Source organism: Rattus norvegicus, chromosome 2, assembly GCF_021556685.1.
Source record: "Rattus norvegicus strain SHRSP/BbbUtx chromosome 2, alternate assembly SHRSP_T2T, whole genome shotgun sequence".
Taxonomy (NCBI): domain Eukaryota; kingdom Metazoa; phylum Chordata; class Mammalia; order Rodentia; family Muridae; genus Rattus; species Rattus norvegicus.
Window position 1 is genome coordinate 4,315,255 of NC_141535.1, and position 18,115 is coordinate 4,333,369.

Genomic DNA, 18,115 nt, shown 5'->3' on the forward strand with positions numbered 1-18,115 from the left:
ATCTTTCAACCTTCTAGAAAATGTGTAAAATAATTTTATTCTAATACCCTCATCTTTGAGACACAGGACATCATATATGAAAGGACAGAAAGATTCTGCCATAAATATAGGCATCCTGAAAGGTTAATTCTTTACAACCAATAAGTCCAGGTAAGAACTAGGTAGACAAATATTAGCAAAATGATTGTACGTTGTAAGGTTAGTTTATATAAGGAAGTAGCCATGTTTGAAGTGTCATATAATTGAGGCCCAGATAAAGTAGTAATTCAAAGAAAAAAGTGACAGAATGTATCACAGATAAAATACACCCAATTCACATGAGAACAGCTTAGGAATAAGAGAATGCACAAGAGTAGAAAAAGAGAGACAAAAATAAAGAAAAGAAAGACAGAGAGAAGTAGAGTAAGAAAGAGAATTTGTGGTGTGTGGCATGTGTTTACGGAAGTTTTCTGGACATGTTTTTACAGATTCAGGTTCTGAGAGAACAACTATTCACTGGGGAAAACAGAAAAAGCTGGAGAATTAGAAGGATCCAGAAGATTGTAACACATTGTCCAAGTTAATGTGAGTCCAAGCAGAACATCTCATGAAGATGCCAAGAGAAACCATATTGAATCAGTCAGCTTGGAAGGTTGGATTACATGGAGGCTAGAAGCTCCTAATATTAGGTCTATAAATAGTAGAACAGAGGAAAAAAATACTCTGGCCTCAGCCTAAACGACGTATTTGCATAGCTTGGGTAAGACTCTTATCACTTTATCTAAGAAAAGAAAAGTGACATTCACTTAGAAAGACATACAGACAGACATACAGACAGACAGACACACACACACATACACAGAGACACACAAACACACAAACATACAAACACAGAGTGGTGTGGGGAGGGAGGGAAGAAGAGAGGGAGGGAAGAAGGGAGAATGCTTGCAGTCAATAATTGAACTCAGAACAAGGTTCCAAAGAGAGGAGTTACAGAAAGAACTGAAGTAGTTGAAGGGGTTTGCCACCCCATAAGAAGAACAATATCAACCAACCAAACCCCTGCCCTCGATCTTCCATGGACTAAACAACCATCCCAAGAACACACAAGGATGAGCCTATGGCTTCATCTGCATATGAAGCAGAGGATGTCCTTTTCAGGCACCAATGGGAGCAAATGCCCTTGGTCCTGTCAAGGCTTGATGCCCCAGTGTAGGGAACTGTCAGAATGGGCAGGTTGGAAGGAGTGAGTGGGTGACTGAGGAACTGCCCTCATAGAACAGGAGGCATGAGGGGAAATAATAGCTGGTTTCTAGAGGACAAATCAGGAAAGGGGATATTTAAAATGTGAATTAAAAAAATCCCCTCCCCCAATGAAAGAAAAAGAAAGAGAAATGGAGAAAGAAAAAGAAAAACAAATGGGGGTACATAACTAAACAGATGCCGCCTGGGTTCGTGGTGGCGTTATTCCCATGATAGACAAGCATCTTCTGGGAAACCAAAGTCTTTGGGTTCCAGTGGAGTATGGTTGCAAAGCTAAAACTTAAAGGAATTGACGGAAAGGCACCACCAAGAGTGGAGCCTGCAGCTTAATTTGACTCAACACGGGAATCCTCACCCGGCCTGGACACAGACAGGATTGACAGATTGATAGGTCTTTCTCGATTCCGTGGGTGGTGGTTCATGGCTGTTCTTAGTTGGTGGAGCGATATGTCTGATTAATTCTGATAAGGAAGAAGACTCTGGCATGCTAACTAGTTACGCGACCCCCTGAGCGGTCGGCGTCCCCCAACTTCTTAGAGGGACAAGTGGTGCTCAGCCACCTGAGATTAAGCAATAACAGGTCTGTGATGCCCTTAGATGTCCGCGGCTGCATTAGCGCCACACTGACTGGCTCAGCGTGTGCCTACCCTATGCAGGCAGGCGCGGGTAACCCATTGAACTGCATTGGTGATGGAGATCGGGGATTGCAATTATTCCTCTTGAACGAGGAATTCCCAGTAAGTGCCACTCATAAGCTTGCGTTGATTAAGTCCCAGCCCTTTGTACACACCACCCTTCGCTACTACCGATTGGATGGTTTAGTGAGGCCTGATCAGCCCATGGCCCTGTCGGAGGGCTGAGAAGAAGGTTGTACTTGACTATCTAGAGGAAGTAAAAGTCATAACCAGGTTTCTGTAGGTGAACTGGCGGAAGGATCATTAATGGAGAAGGCCGAGGGGGTGTCTGGTCCTTTCTTGGACCTGTGTGAGTCCCTCCTCTCACTGGGAGGCATGTCCCCGGGTCCTGGTTGCATTCTTGGCCTGTGCTTTGGCAGCCAGCCAAGTGAGCTTTTCCGGGAAAGGCGGGGGTCGTTAAGGAGCGGTGCGGGGAGGGTGTCAGGTCTGGTCCTTCCAGGGACCTCCTCCATTCTCTCTCTCTCCCTTGCTCTTCTGCCTACATCCTTGCCTCCATGCACCAGCCTCTGCCTCCACCACTGCTGCTTCTGCTGCCAGCACCTCCCTTGCCCGCTGGCCAGCCAAGGCCCTCGGCATACCGAGGTCATTGTGCCTCTTTCTGGACCGCCTCAGTGATCTCATCTCCTGTGCACTGGCGGGGGGGGGGGGGGGGGGGCGGTACACGGTGGCCCGGACCTGCTCACTCTCCTCACAGCACCTACCGCCCCTCCGCCACATCTCTCCCGCTCTGAAGGTGCCAGGGTGTCTCTGTCGCGTGCAGGGGGTCCCTGTGCCACGGGTGGGCTCTCACAGCCCGCCCAGCCTTTTGGGCCTCAGGTGTCAGCCCCGCTCCTGTCTGGGTACCTAACTGTCCTGTTCCAGCACGGAAGTTTAAAGACCCCGGTGGAGGGGTCACCCTCCAGCCCGTTGGTCGTCCGTCCACAGGAGGGCTTCCCGTTTCCTCCCTCCACCTGGTGCTCCCTGAGACTCAGTGGGCACTCTCCTGCCGCCAGCGCTTCCAGAGACAGCGGTCGGGGGGCCATGTCGCGGGCACCCTCTGGGTGCCCGTGGGGTCCCGGCCCGAGCGCCCGACTTGCCCGCCCATTGGCTGGCCGCCGCTGGGTGCTGGGTTCGCGGCGTACCATGTCCCGTGTGTCCCACCTTTCCGTTCCCGACCCTGTCTTTTTTTTCTTTTCACATGTATCCTTTAATTTCCCGCTGGCCGGCCTGAGGTGGAGCCGCCTCGCAGTTGGCCCCTCTCTTCCAGTGCAGCAGGGGCGGGCGGGGGAGCTGGTGCTGTTGTTAGCACCCATAGGAGTCCGTTCACACCCCAGATACTGATAAGACTCTTAGCGGTGGATCACTTGGCTCGTGCATCGATGAAGAATGCAGCTAGCTTCGAGAATTAATGTGAACTGCAGGACACATTGATCCTGGAAACTATGAACGTGAAAGACCCCCTCCCAGAAAGGGAATTGTACAAGTTCCCGTTCCTCCCGACCTCTCCACCCACGCACGCGACTTTCTTCCCCCTCCACGCGTCCCGCTGTCGCCGTCCCCGCTCCTCCCAATGGGGGGGGGGGGTCGGCGGGCGCTCCGGCAGTGGGCGCGGGGTGCGGTGGGGGCGCCCGGTTGGGAAATGGGGTAGGGTTGGTGGGTGATGCCCCCCCTGTCGGTGACTGGCCAGTCAGACAGTCACACACAGACACACAGACACACAGACACACAGACACACACACACACACACACACACACACACACACACAAATACATATTTAAGTATTTTAAATGATGTTTAAAGAAACCAGTCTTCCTGTTTAACAGAGGTTAAAAGGGAAGTTGGCTGACAGAACGTTTTTGTGGGTTTTTATTCTCTTTTTTACCAAATAGGAGGTAGATCTGTTGCCCCTTTTATTAAAAGCCAAAGTATTAAGTGGCGAGCCGATGTTTCAACTTTTACCATTCTGTTCCTTTCACGAAAACCAGGTAGTGTTGTTTCTTTGACTTTTCCTTTTTGAAACAAAATGGAAGGAGCTCTACCAGTTGGCCTAGTTTCCCTGTTCCTTTTCCCTCTTCCACTGTATGCTCAATGAAATAAAGTAAATAAATGAAGTTTCTAGTTATTTATTTGTTTGGGAGACCCGAACTCTCTCTCAAGAGATATTTCCATTTCCCCACCATCACCACCACCACGCACACACAGGAGGCCTACTGCCTGTATGTGGGAGAAGGGGAAGGGGTGGACAGGAGCTAGCTAAGAGGGGGTGGGGTGGGCTGGAGAATATGCATGTCCCTGAAGGTCTGTCAGGGAAATACTGCTTCTGCCCTAGCATGCTTTGCTTCAGTGCTGAGCCAGGCAGTGCCTCTTTAGGGGGGTGGGGCAAGTTTTCTGCCTGAAATCAGTGAGTGATGATTTCAGTGTGAATGTCTGATCCCTTGCTGTCCTTTCAGTGCTCTCGCTCAGGGCAAATGACTGAAGAAAACCTTAGACTCACACCAAGCTGTTTGGAAATGGTAATGGAATTGATAGCACACCCTCAGGGAAAGAGGAAGACTCCCTTTGCTCACTCTCAAATTCTAGCCTCGCCCTGTTAAATCTGGATTTCTAAGTAAGGCTGAATCTGGACCATATTTACAGGATTTGGCATTTCTGATTCATGATTAATGTTTAGTTAAATAAAGCTTGTGAAGGGCTGGAGAGATGGCTCTGAGGTTAAGAGCACTCACTGCTCTGTTCTTCCAGAGGTCCTGAGTTTCATTCCACAGAAACCATATAGTGGCTCACAACACTCTGCAAAGGGATATCCCGTGTACTCTACTGCCGTGTGTGTATATGAAAAGGGCTTTAGTGTACTCATATAAATGAAAATAAATAAATAAACCTTTAAAAGAATGAAACAAAATGAACCTTGCAAAGAAACTGAGCATCTTAAAATGCCAGGCACGTGTATCCACTCCTTTTATTTCATTTCGTGTGTGTAAAACATAACCACAGAGGTGGTTCCCCTTTTATTGACCTCGATAGCACAACTGGGACAGAAGTGCAAACTATCATCTACCTATCTGGGAGTGGAGTGGTTGGATACAGGGAGATGGAACATTTGCAGTTAGTAAAGTTGTGATGTTGGTTTTTTTTCCTTTCCTTTTTGGATAGATATCGGAAGCTTTTTTTTTTTTAAAGTACAAATTTTGTTTTCTATGCAACATTCTGATCATAGTTTCCCATCGCAAAGCTCTTTCCAGATCCTTCCTCCCCATCCACCACCCCGTTGTACCCCAAGCCTGTCCTTATATGTCGTTGATGCATACCCAGGTGAATCTCCATTGGAGAAAGCATGATATTCCCATCTCCTATGACTGTCAATGGCAGATGACTTAAATGCCAGTGACTTCGGACTTGACTCCATTTTTCCCTTGGAGTACTGGGTTTGGATCTGTTGAACGAAGGCAGGCCCTGGGTTTTGAAACAAACAAACAAACAAACACCAAAAAATATTTAAAGCAGGGAACAACTGCCTGCACACCAAGAGACTGTTGACTCCTCTTAGGAGCTAGTACGATGTAAAACGTGTTTAATAAAGTAGAATCCACACAGCACAAAGGGAACACTTTAACAAATTATGAGGAAGACAGAGAGAGAGAGAGAGAAAGAGAGAGAGAGAGAGAGAGAGAGAGAGAGAGAGAGAGAGAGATCTGTTTATCTCCCTCCTCTAGTTTTTCAGACTAGAGATTTCATCTTCCTCTGTCTCTGGTGCTGGTGGCTTTACTGCTGTTTGGGGGGATTGGGATAGGGATAGGAAGAAAAAAGTTTTGAGTGCTGATTTTAAAGCTCTCTCTCTTTCTCTCTCCCTCTGCCCCTCTCCTTCTCCTTCTCCCTCTCCCCCCCCTCTCTACACACACACACACACACACACACACACACACACATACACACACACACACACACACACACACACACACACACACACACTTCCTAGGATGAAAGAAAAAAATGAAAAAGAAGGCACCCATGGTGATGCCTGACTTTGATCTCTCTTTGGTCTCAGCACTGGAGAGGAAGATAGGAAGGCCTATGTAGATGCAATGTGAAGAAGGCCTATGTCAGATTAGTTAATGGCTAGGTAACTGTTACCTAACTAGTCTGCCATTTTGTTGCAGTTACTAATATTATAAGGACACTTTCTCATTGGTTGTTTCTGCTGTTACTGCCGGAATTCATTACATATTCTGGTAGGTTCTTCTGTGAGATAACACACTCAGAAACCAAACACTGTAGAAGTCAGTCTACTGCTTTCTTTGTTGTCTAGTTACCTGCAATAATCCTGGACCTGAACCGAACACCCAGCAGCATTTCCCAAAACCATCCATGTATAAGCTTTTATAAGCTGGACCACCAACACTAGAGCGACAGTGCAGACAGAGACTAGTTGGAACCGGACTTCCATTATGAGTTTTTGTTTGTGTTCTTGTTTTTTTTCTCCAGTCCTGTCCTGTTCTGTCCTGTCCTGTTCTGTCTTGTCCGTCTTGTCTGTCTGTCTGTCTGTCTGTGTGTCTATCTGTCTCTCTGTCTTTCTGTCTGTAAATCCGCACATGTAGTTCTTTCCACGTCTTATATTTCAAAACAAATAATGCTTGTTGTGCTTCTCATTTCATTCAAGGGTACTACTCTCTAGATCAGAGGAGCCCCCTTACAATTCTCCACAGATAGTGATGACTGAGGTGTTCAGTGCGACTAAGCAGGAATTATATGGTGGTTGCCATTATGCTCGATCTTACCCAGGGTAGGGTTTCGGGGCATGGTTGCCAAGATGGCAAACAACAGACAGTGATTGAAGAGAAGGAACAATAACCTACAATTTTCCTTCTCTGTCACTGTTTCTCTGTCACTCTCTGACTCTCTTCCCTCCTTCCCTCCCTCCACTCTCAGACCTGAATGAACCTTGCAACTAAAGTAAATGTTCACTGAAAAGAAGCCAGGTGCTGTGCCGCATGTCTTTAATTGCATCACTTGAGTGGTGGAGGTGGTTAGAACCCTGTGAGCAGGCTGCAGACCTGATCCAGGTACTGATTTCCAGGGCTTATGTGCAAAGACCCCTGAATCAACTAAAGAAATGAAGAAGATTAAAGAAACAGATACAATTAACTTGGAATAAACCATACAAACTAAGGAAAAGGGAAGGCAGTATTGGGGTGGACTGGCTTACAGAGAAGGGGAAAACATTTATTTGCCAGTGCCTCCTCAGTTGAACACACACACACACACACACACACACACACACACACACACACACACAGAGAGAGAGAGAGAGACAGAGAGACAGAGAGAGAGATAGATAGATAGATAGATAGATAGATAGAGAGAGAGAGAGAGAGAGAGCGAGCAATCAATCTGTTAATCTGTTTGTCTCCCTCCCCTAGTTTTTCAGACAGGGTTTCTCTATGACTTCCTCTGTAGACTGATGGCTCAGAGGGCAAAGCTGCTGGCTGTTAAAGGTCTAGGAAAAACATGAAGGCCTAGATGCAATGTGTAGGCCTGAGGGAACTGTTAAGGCCTAGATGCCCTGTGAAGGAGGCCTACATCATGTATACATATATACAAACATATTCATATATATGAATATGAATGTGAATGTGTATACACTCAGGTATCCTTTATTTTATTAGCTTATTTTGAATATAATTTTCATGCTAATCAAAAAGAGGAAATTTTCTTTGGCACCGGATTCTTCTTTAACAATAAATGGATATAAATAATCACATATTCAGATGTTATGTCTAATATTGAGAAGATATTCCCAGATATGGTGTTAATCCATCATAGTCCATGTGTGAACACAAAACAGACGTAGTAAGATTTTTGCAAGTGAATTTTAAAAACTTATATAGGGTTATTAAGAGCAGTGGTAACATTTTTTAACTTGATATTTTATATATTTACATTGCAAATGTTATTCCCTTGCCCAGTTACCCACTCTCCCACAACCCACCCCCTGCTTCCATGAGGATGCTTTTCCTCCCATGCACCCACTCACACCTCAATAGCATACCATTGCCCTGCACTGGAGAAAGGAACATTCACAGGACCAAGGGCTTCTCCTCCTATTGATGCCAGACAATGCCATCCTCTGCTCCATATGCAACTGAAGCAATAGGCTTTTACATGAGAACTATTTGGTTAGTAGTTTAATCCCTGGGAGCACTGGTAAGTCTAGTTGGTTGATATTGTTGTTCTTCCTATGGGTTTGCAAACCATTTCAGCTCTTCCTTCACTCCTTCATTGGAGTCCCCATGGAGTTCGATGGTTGGCTTCAAGCATGCTTGTCTATATCAGTGAGGTTCTGGCAGAGTCTCTCAGGAGACATCCACATCAAGCTCCCATCAATAAGAAATTCTTGGCATCAGCAATACTGATTAGGTTTGGTGGCTGCATATGTGATAGATCCCCAGATGGGGCAGCATCCAGATGGCCTTTCCTTAAGTCTCTGCTCCACTCTGTGTCCCTATATTCCCCTCCCTCTTGAGTGTTTTGTTCCCCCTTCTAGAAAGGACTGAAGTGTACACATTTTGTTCTTCCTACTTCTTGAGCATCATATGGTCTATGAATTGTATCTTGGGTATTCAAAGCCTTGGACTAGTATATACTAACTGTGTTAATTCACTCAGGATGATATTTCCTAGTTTTATCCATTTGCTTAGGAATTTCATGAAGTCATTGTTTTAAAAGCTGAGTAGTACTTCATTGTGTAAATATGCCACATTTTCTGTATCCATTCCTCTGTTGAAGGGCATCTGGGTTCCAGCTTCTGGCTGGAGGGCCTTTGCACGAGAACTCTTCCAGTCTGATATCTCTCTCTCTCAGACATGCTGAAATGTTTTTGTCCTGGGTGATTCTAGAATCCCACGAATCTGCATATTTTATGTAAAATTACAAAAGCATTTTAATTAAATTAAAATATAACAAAAGTTAAAACTATGGATAAACTCTCTTCAGCTTAATCTTTTCTTGGTTGTTATCAGTATATATGATACATACTGGGTGACAACAGCTAATTAAGAATTACCCTGCAGTCCCTTAACCATTTTCTATGTATCTGTGGTGTTGTGTGTTGTAAGAATGTTGATGGATGTGAGTGTGTGGTGCATGCCTGTAACTGTGTGGCTTTACCCATCTGTGCATGTGTTTTTGGAGTTCTGAGAAGGATTTCAAGTGTCTTCTTTATTGCTGTTCACTGTTCTTGACATTAGTTCTCTTGTTGAACTAGAAATTCAGTGTGGGATTGGAGAACTGGTCAGTGAGCCCTCAGGATTCAGAGGTAATAGTTATGTGTAGCTATTCCCTATGCCTGGCATTATGTATACATGCTGAATATTCACACCCAAGTCTATATGTTTCTACACTCTGAGCAATTTCCCAGTCCTAGAGTGATGAATGTTTGCTTAAGGTTTGATAACAGACCTTAATTGTTTTCTGTTTTTGCTTTTGTTTGTAATTTTCCATGGTAACAAGCAGGTGGATATTATAAAAGACACCTGAATAGACCAGGAAATAAAAATAGGAGTAGATGCATTACAAGCAATTCTTTAAAATCATATTTTGCATACTTACCTTGTGAAGCACAGTTGATATTCCTGGGTTTGCCTGTTATACAAACAGCATAGTTTGATATAAGGACAGTTTAGACTCTTTAAATAGAAAAGAATAAGAGAGATACATCTCTTGAAATAGTATAGAGAATGTGATACTTTATCACATGAGAATTAAAACAGAGCCACATAGCCTTCAGCAGAGGAAATGAGGGAGAAGTGTGTATATACCTTTTGCAGCACAGTCTCTGGAATAAAACAAACAGGGACATTTAAATAAATATATAGCAGTATAGAAGACTTCATTTCTCTTCCAATATTTGCAATTACATAGTCAAACATTATATCTTGGAGTCACAGATCACTGTGTTATCTAGGATTGCACGATGAGGATGGCATAGTGGCAGTATAGCAAAATAACTGATAGGAAAAGCAGAGCAGTCACCCCATTAGGATTCATATGAATTGCATTTCCTTCCTGCTGGGAACTAAGCAACAATGGGTGAAACTGTCCAAGTACCTCTGTAGTAATTTGGTGTCTTGGGGTTATGTCCAAAGGATATACAGCTGGAGCACATGGTGTTCAATTTATTTTTAGTTTGTCTGATTTAAAATGTGATTGCTGTTAGTAAACATTTTTGTGATGATTGCTTGAAATTTATTTGCTCTTTATTAGAAATTGTAGAATCATATTTATAATTTCCAGTCCTGGGGGTACTGGTGGTTGTACATGGGGAACAACTAAGTCAGCAAATGATTAAGTCAGACAATGCTGACGAAAAGAACATGGGATACCACAGTTACAGCTGCCTAAGAACTGATAACCACAACCTAAGGGAAGAGTCTCTTCCCTCAACCTTGACTCCTTTAAGACATTGGCTTCAGCATCAGACAGGCCTTGACAAGTGTGATCCTGGTTAAGGGCATAGAACTAGTGTTCCAGTTATTGTTTTGTCCAGGTCTTTCACACAGCCTAGGGCAGTCCTGGCTACCCACATTAATAGGTACTTCATAGTATTCATAAGACTTTCCAGCTGGATGTGACTTTTGAATTTTCTTTCATAAGCAGGGAAGTGTTAGATCACAGTCCTGTCTAACTGGCTGCTTTCCCCAAACCTGCCATTCCCTTTGTAACCTCTCAATGTAATTGATAAGCCACATATTCTGTGGCCTTGTAGTCTCTCTGTCCCTTGCATCTGATTCCCAGGCCCCAAAAACCATTAATGGTAACTCTGCCTCCACCTTTTTTCTTTGTGATTCATCCATTAGTCTAGATCACAAGGTATATATCATACCCAAAAAATCATATGATTGTGAAACACCAAAATCCTATAATTTCTTGGAAATTAAAAATCCTCACTCTCCTATCTTTGTCTTTAGTATCCCATCATCGTTATATGTGGTCATGATGCAATAAATCACTTCATACTTAAGGACTTAAGCATGTTTTCCCTTCAGGACACTCGACACACAATATATGTGGTGCAATAAAAATAAAAAGAATGAAACAGAAAAAAAACCCGACAGAACTGGTTCCCAGTTGTACCCCAGCTGTCTCACTCCCTTAATATTTCTGGTGCCATTGGAAATAGCAATAATTTACCTCAGTGGCTCCATGCTGCCCCCATCTACTTTCTGACACACTATTTTCCCAACAGGGCACCCTGTCAGGCTGCTCTTCCCTCATCCACAGCCCTCTTGGTTGGGTTTCCACCACGCCAGGCAAACACATCCCAATTATTTGGTAGGCCCATGCATCTGGCCACCATACACTCTCTTTAACTCAATTAAGTTGCCTTATGAAAGAACACATCAAACAATATTTTCTGATGCAAATGATAAGATATAATTTGCCAATCTAGATGGCACAGAATCCTGTACACACCCATCCCTTGAGAATAGTCATAACAACCTGTAATATGTACAGAGAGGCATCTAAACATCTACTGCCATGTTCTCTGTGCTCTCAAATTCTCATTCTGGCTTCCTCTGCCTCTCTAAAACTTTTCTCCCACTCATCCTTCCTTTTTATCCAATGACAAGCCTGGTTCTATACTGTACCCCCCTTCATCTTCATAATGACATCAATCTACTCTTTTACCCTTTTAATTAAAAAAAAACAAACTTTTTTCTCAAATATAAGTTGAGCACAACTGTTATCATTTTGTAATTTAAATGTATAAGATGTACCTAACACCCAGCCCAAATTTTATCAGTTAAACAGAACATTTAGATATATTTTAGCTTTTAGAAGTCTTAAAATCTGTTATATCCTGGCTAGCTTATGTATTATCTGATTACTAGCTAATTAAATATGTATTCTCAAAGTTAAATTGTCTGAGTGGGTTATAAGATTATACTAAGTTTTCAACCCCACCAGTAATCTGAGAATGAGCTGTATATCTGTAAATATAGGAAGCCTAGCATGACTTCTAGAACTTAGACAGGTTATAGTGACAATTTTCTATTTGCACAGTCCCCTGTGAGCAACACGTGAGAGCAAGTCTTCAGTCCTCTGGCCTAGGATCATCAGACAGAGATTTGAAACACTGAATTTGAAGGGCTAATCATGCTGGCTTGGCAGACATTTTCAGCCAACTTATTCTGCAATGTTTCCTTTTCTGGACAGTAATTAGTCTGTAGAAGCATTGGAGCAATTTTTGCATAGTGTCTATCTGCCACAATAAATTACCTCACGTGGAGGTGGAGATTTTCAGTTTCTTCTTTGAATATACCAAAGGGGAGCTGGTGGGAGTGGACATGTCTCAATAAAATTAAAGAACATTAAATGTCATATTTTATGGACTTCTGGTGTTTTTTGGAAACCATCTAACTATATAAGCAATCTGGACTGTTGTCGATTAATTATCTTAATAAATTATCTTGAAAGCACTCTAACAATAAACTTAGAGACATGAATTTGCTATTTGGCCTTAAACTCACGTGCTTAATCATCTCACCTTCATTTTTTTTTTTTTTTTGGTTCTTTTTTTCGGAGCTGGGGACCGAACCCAGGGCCTTGCGCTTCCTAGGTAAGCGCTCTACCACTGAGCTAAATCCCCAACCCCAACCTTCATTTTTTAATAGCAGAAAAGGACTGGGTATAAGCCATCTATGCTGAAATGTGTTGTATAGGCGCAATATGTGTACATCAGAGTAACAATATTAATTTTAAATCAATGAGAAATTTATATTAAAGAAAATCTTAAAAATCTAAATTTGTATCAAATACATTCTGTGCCAATGTGAAAGATCATAATTTTAGTTTAGTAATAAATATAAAAATAATTATGTACAGCTTGAAGAAACCATTGAAGAGTTTTTGCCCCAATTCCCTGGACTTTAGGGGACTAAAAGTAGTTATTCTAAGGTTGTTTTTCTGAGGAATTTAGAAATGCTTATAATTTAACAGGGAGGAATTAGCTCAAACTGATTATACATAATCTCAGTCGGAGAAAAACCTTGAATTTATTACTAAGCTAAAGTTATAATCTTTTACATTTGAAAGTATATTATAATACATTACATTCTCTCCCATGATCTCTTACCATGATCTCTTAAACAGTGAAGAAAATTTGTACATCTTTTAAACTCATTATTAAACTATTTAAACTATTATTTCTAGCTTTATGTATATAAGCTATTTAGAATTTGTCTATAGAGATATTCTATCTTCTGTTAATTAAGTAAACATTTGTCCTTTCATACTTTTCTTTATTTTTTATATAAAGAAATATACTTGTATGCAGTCTACATTCTCTTTACCAAATCTCACCAGATTTCCTATAATACATCTCCTGACACCATGTCTTCATCTGTTTACCTTTTAGATCTCATCAAAGAATCAGAATCTAGTGTCACTTGTGAAGGGAATCTATTGAAGCACAAGCAAATTACCAAGGCAATACCCCCCCCCCAAATGAATGATTCTTCATTCACCAGTAGCCATCAAATGTCAAAAGCACATCAATATGGCACTGGCAAGGGTTGGTCACCCCATCTAAGCCCTGACTCTAGCTGGGTTGATCATGTGAAAGTATTGTGTTAACACAGGTGCTGTGAGTTCATGAGTGTGATAACAATGAGCTGTCCAGAGGACAGCTTTTCATTCTCTGTACCGAACAGCTATCACAATTTTCTTGATACAATAGAGATCAATTCAATATTCATTGCAAGAAGGCAGGAACATACTCATCTAATTATGATGGAGATGTTATTAAAAATTTTAGTTTCTGGGACTGGGGATTTAGCTCAGTGGTAGAGCGCTTACCTAGGAAGCGCAAGGCCCTGGGTTCGGTCCCCAGCTCCGAAAAAAAGAATCAAAAAAAAAATTTAGTTTCTAAATGCCTTTTATTTATGTAAAATTCCAGAAAATTTTATTTCTGCTTATGGTCTGAAACATCTTCCTTTCATTTATAACAAACACAATGATAGTTCTAACTTTTGAAATGACATTATAATATAATGTATATGTATCAAGTTTTCTAAATTTGTGTGCATGTGTATCCCATTTTTAAGAGTATTAAGTTTTTTCTTAATGTTTTCTAGCTGTATTAATACGATCATAAGATTTTCTTTTTAAGTAAAATAACTTATGCTTTATTTTACTAATATAAGTCTTAATTTTATATCTCAAATATTATTTTCTATTGCATACATAGATGAATTTTAGTTGTTAACATTTGGTTGATCAATTTGTTCCTTGTTTATTAAATTGTAAATTTATACTTTTGTGTTGATACTAACATGTGTAAAGTTTTACATACATAATTTTCATATTTATTCAGTTGATATCACATGATTCATAAAATCTTTCTCTTCAAATAACTACAACATAGATTTTGATTAGTTTAATAAACAAAGACCATTAAATGTACCTGTAGAAATTATTGATTTGAATATTGATTTGGATAATTTTAGGGAATAATTTGATATTAAATACTGGGTAGGAGTGTGGGACTGCATTTTAACTCTCTGAATTATGCTGTTTCAAGGTTATGTTAAATGACTTTTTTTATAGATATGTACAGCATTAACATGACTTATATTCAAATCTTTGTTCTTTGTCCTTCATTTTCTTTTTGACTTTTTTTAGTTTTTCATATTTAAAAGCGGTTTTAAATATTTGCTTCATGCATCTGTACATGTGTGCACAAATGAGTACAGATACTTGAAAAATGTAGGAGAGGGTACCCAATTTCCAGAGCTCGATTGACAAGTAGTAATGACCCACCAAGTATAGATACTGGACACTGAACTTAGGTACTCTACTAGAGACCAAGGAAAACCCATGAAGCTTTTCTATGGGTCCTGATTTTAATTTTTGTTAAGGGCTTAGTTCTGTGTGCCTTTCTTATTCACGAAAACAACTTTGTCGAATTTGATACAAATAATTTTGTTTAAATATTCATCTTTAATTAATTGGGATTCAAAAATTTGGACTGTATTTCCTATTGATTTTAGTAAGAGGATATCATACTGATATATACTATCAGAAAATCCTGCATGAAATCGCCATGACTGAAAATAGGAATAGAGAAGGCTTAAAAAATTGTACTTCATTAAAGGTTGACATGTCCACCATTCCTCTCATTAAAGTAAGCTCATATGTGGGAAAAGATACTTCAAATCAATCAGTTGAGGATTTGCGTTATTCTTATACTATCAACTCAGCTCATTTACATTCTACCACTGTGAGCAAATTCCCTCCCCAGGTGACTGCCATGTGGTTATTATCATTGTCTTTTTGAATTTTGCTGTACATATGGCTAGTTTGAAAAATTTGGAACTTAATGAGGCTGGAATGGACTAAGAAAGAATCACCAGTGTTTCATTTGCTCAGTCCTTTTTTTTTTTCCCTTTGCAACACCTCGAACTGCCTTTATTTCAGTATGCATCCACATTTCAACATTTAGTGGTCCTGAACAAAGTGGGGAGCTTGTCAATGAGCCAGGAGCCAGGCCCACCTATCTGCAAACGATCTGTGAACATAGTGACACAGAGCTCCTCCGGGTCCCTGCCCAGGGTCTGAGGAGCAACACTGAAACCCGAGTTGGCAGAGTCAGGGCCTTGTGTTCAAGCTGTCAGACTCCACTCCAGACCGGATGGGTGATCAGGGTGATTGAGAGCCCTGTTCAAACCTCTTCAACTTATAAAAACAAAGCAATTATGGGAAAAGGAAACAACACAGAACCATGTGCACCGAGGACTCTATCCATGGCCTTTCTCTAGGCATATATCCAAGGACCCTGAGCGGTGGCCCATCTAAGTCACCCTGTGGCTGCTCTGTCCACCTCTAGACCTGAGCTTAAAGCTCAAGAGCTGATGGTGGTGGCAGGGCCACGGACCCAGTGCTCCCTTCCCAGGCTGGTGGCAGGTGAACAAGTGTGGTCCAGAGCTAAGGGAGGGAGGCAAGGGTTTTTCAACTTCATCTGATGGCTTCTGGCCACAGCAAGTGTTTGGTGGTGATGGGCAACAAGGGACTTGAGGAGGGTAAAGCAGCACCCCTTGAGAAAGGTGGGGAGACTGAAAGCTCTGAATTCCTCACCCGCGGCCAATTTCAGGGGAGGGGAGGTTACAATCTAAGCTTTGACCAAGTGTGGGAGTGGAGGAGTGGGGACCATGGCTTGGATGGGGCAATCACTTAGACTTAAGAAAGCATGGGTACAGCCAGAGCATCCCAAGCCTAGTGGTGGTCAGTCCCACGGCTGCTACCTGAAACCTCCCCATCTATTCTATGGGCCACAACACAGTTGTGGCAGTGGGCGGGGAGGGCAAAGACATACCCAGGCCAAGTGCCAGCAGCAGGTGAATGTGTGAGACGTGTCTGTCCACAGTTGCATTAGCTGTGCCCACCGCTCCCAAAGGAAACCGATTTCAACACACCTTATTGATCCCATAAGTTCAACCAGGCAGACAGCGGTTATACTCGACAGATGATGTTACACAGCACAACTTAGGTATTTCAAATGGACAAGAAGTTAGTATCAGAGCAGTGTCTCAGGATGAAGTCTAAGTGAGGCTTCCTCTCCAGTACTTTGAGGTCTACAGACGGATCTAGAAAATTCACTACTGTGGAAAATGAAGATTTGGGTTGGATGGGGAAGGGAGGCCCGGGCCTTGGTGACTAATGGCTGTAACTCTGTCCTTCTGGTGGCTGTGGCAGCATCATGTTCTCTTGTGACATCATCAAGCGCCTCAGTTCCTGGAGGATGACTTTGATGCTGTGGGAATTCTGTCACTTTGCCAGCACTGCCATGGCTCGTGGATCCACCACTCCATTGGAACTGCTCACGCCGTTCATATTGACTCTTGTTACAAATCTCACAGACTGGGATGCTTCTGGATACTAGAGTGGCCCACACTCTATCTTAAGGCTGCATATTTGGTTTTCATAAATTGTTCGTGGAGGTCCAATTATCATGTCTGTCCATCTTGTGAGTGTCATGTCCTCATCGTCCTCCAGACCCTAGCTAACTGTGCTTTCGCCTACTCCTTTCTGGCCTTCTTCCAGCTCTTCCAACAGTCGGAAATCTCGAAGGACTTTTACTCCCGAGCCTGTGGTGGCTGCCATCTTGCGTCGCTATCGCTCGAAGTCAGTCCTTCCTTTCTTCCTCTACCCCTAGGTCCCTAGCTCCTTCCTTCTCTGTCTCTGTCTCTGTCTCTGTCTCTGTCTCTGTCTCTGTCTCTGTCTCTCTCTCTCTCTCTCTCTCTCTCTCTCTTTGTACCACAGGGTCTCATAAACCCCAGACTAGCCTGAAGCTCACTATGTATCCAGTGATGACTTTGAATGTCTGATATTCATCAATAAATTATAGATACGAACAACCACGCCTGATCTTGTACAGTTTTGGAACTCATCCAAGGGTATCTTCCATACTGGGATGTAGCCTGTCAAATGAGCAACTTACCAAATCTCTTCCTGTTTCTTCCTTGATCCCTTCCTTCCTTCCTTCCTTTGTTCCTTCCTTCCATGCTTTCTTCCTTCCTTTCTTTTATTTTCCTTCTGTTCTTTGTGTTCAGGCATTTTGTTTTCATTTTGATTTTGAATTTAAAAGCTATTACTGAAGTTTTCACTTCTTGAAACCAGAAAGCATGAGCTGTAGAGCATTTAGATTTTCATATGTAGAAATCATTGTGTACCTATAGCAAAAACTATATACATTAAAGGTGACAGAAGAATTATTGTCTCAGAGTATTGGCTCTGTTCTTCAATTATTGTTAGAAACTTTTATTATTATTAATAGTCTACATAATCTAATATGTATACTATGAACATCTGCATTTTGAAAATGACAAAGGGGTATAAATTACATTTTCCATCCAGTAACACAGAAACAAGCATTTTTCTAATATTCTCATTCTAGAGGTAATATTTTATCTATCATGCAAATGTATTTTAGAGAAATTCATTAAGGATTCTCCTCTTGCTTAACTGTAGGTGACATTATCAAAACTTCTGAGATAAAAGGAATTCCAATGTGATTGTACTTAATATCTTAAAGTTGAAATTGGTACAAAAAACAACACTAGGATGAATTTTTTTATAACTTCTGATTTCATTAAATAGGCATGAGATTAGACATGGCTTGTGTCATTCTTAGAAGTTCTTACAA

The 18,115-nt window shown here is 41.8% G+C and overlaps 3 pseudogenes; 2 read left to right on the forward strand and 1 right to left on the reverse strand.

Moving 5' to 3' along the window:
- Window positions 1-1,281: 1,281 nt before the first annotated feature.
- On the forward strand, window positions 1,282-2,183 carry LOC147995926 (18S ribosomal RNA; annotated as a pseudogene; the record flags this gene model as incomplete).
- A 1,077-nt stretch (window positions 2,184-3,260) lies between these two features.
- On the forward strand, window positions 3,261-3,405 carry LOC147995927 (5.8S ribosomal RNA; annotated as a pseudogene).
- Window positions 3,406-16,626: 13,221 nt separating this feature from the next.
- Window positions 16,627-17,095, reverse strand: Ube2v1-ps15 (ubiquitin conjugating enzyme E2 V1, pseudogene 15; annotated as a pseudogene).
- Between the last annotated feature and the right edge of the window lie 1,020 nt (window positions 17,096-18,115).